This window comes from Coptis chinensis, chromosome 5 (assembly GCF_015680905.1).
Source record: "Coptis chinensis isolate HL-2020 chromosome 5, ASM1568090v1, whole genome shotgun sequence".
Classification (NCBI taxonomy): Eukaryota; Viridiplantae; Streptophyta; class Magnoliopsida; order Ranunculales; family Ranunculaceae; genus Coptis; species Coptis chinensis.
In genome coordinates, this window is record NC_141460.1 from 52,901,166 (window position 1) to 52,902,258 (window position 1,093).

Below are 1,093 nucleotides of genomic sequence, written 5' to 3' on the forward strand. Positions count from 1 at the left end.
ATTTTTACGATAACTGCATTTTCTTTGAGAGACCAGATGGAGAACAAGTGTTCTCCATCAACATTGATAATGAACCAATGGAAATTACCAGGTTCTTGCTAGCATTTGTTCTTGGACTTGCTATGCCCGGCTGAAATACAAGACCCATGGTGCTATTGGGTAGATAATATGTATGTCTACACTTTACGAAGTTTTTGCATGAGTCGATGGCGCGGGCATTTTCCGTATCGAGGACCAAGGGGAATATAACGCGTTGCCTTTGGTAGCCTGCCCATGAACATAGGAACTGTTATGTTTTGGATCATGCTAAACATTTTAGGGGAATGGCGTTTTTCTTCGTGAATGATGCCACTTGCGCCTTCTTCCTTGCTTTAGCCACGGGACGATGTGTCATGACCTTCCCCGAAACCTTGATGTCTAGTTTAGCTCGATCCCATAGCATGAGGCATAAGTACCTTCTTATGCCTGCTCTAATTTCCGTGATTATGCTATGTTTCTTTCCTGTTTTTTGTACATGTTTCACGGATTGGATTACGGTTTCCATTAATCGCGACCCCACCAATAGTATTATTCAATATTTTCGTGCAATGACTTGGCAAGGGTGGAGGATACAACCTCATCAGGTTGCACCCTACACCCCGGCGCACAAGTGGCTCTTAATAGGTTAGCAATAATAGATGATAAATGGCGGGAAGCCCGCAAATTATCATGGCATGGCAGATCGCCGAAGGAACCTCACTTCTTTATAGAAGAAGAGGATGAGGAAGATGATGAGTAAAGCGGGAGATAAGGTAAGTTTTAATTCTAGTTAGTGTCCGCTTATGTCCCAAGCAATTTCATTCTTGTTAACCCCATAATGGGTAGAACTTCAGATAGAGTTGAGTCAGTTTTATTTCCTATATTAGTACGCTCTAACCTTTGTTTTGCAGATGTTCCTAAATTTCACGCGATTCAATGGTATTTTTCCTACCCTCTTTATTTAAAATGCTTTGAGGACAAAGCATGTTTCTTGTTTGGGGGCATAGAAACACGGTAATTAAGGCATCTGTTAGGATATAGATAGAGATAATATGCATTTGTTTTCTAGTTAAAA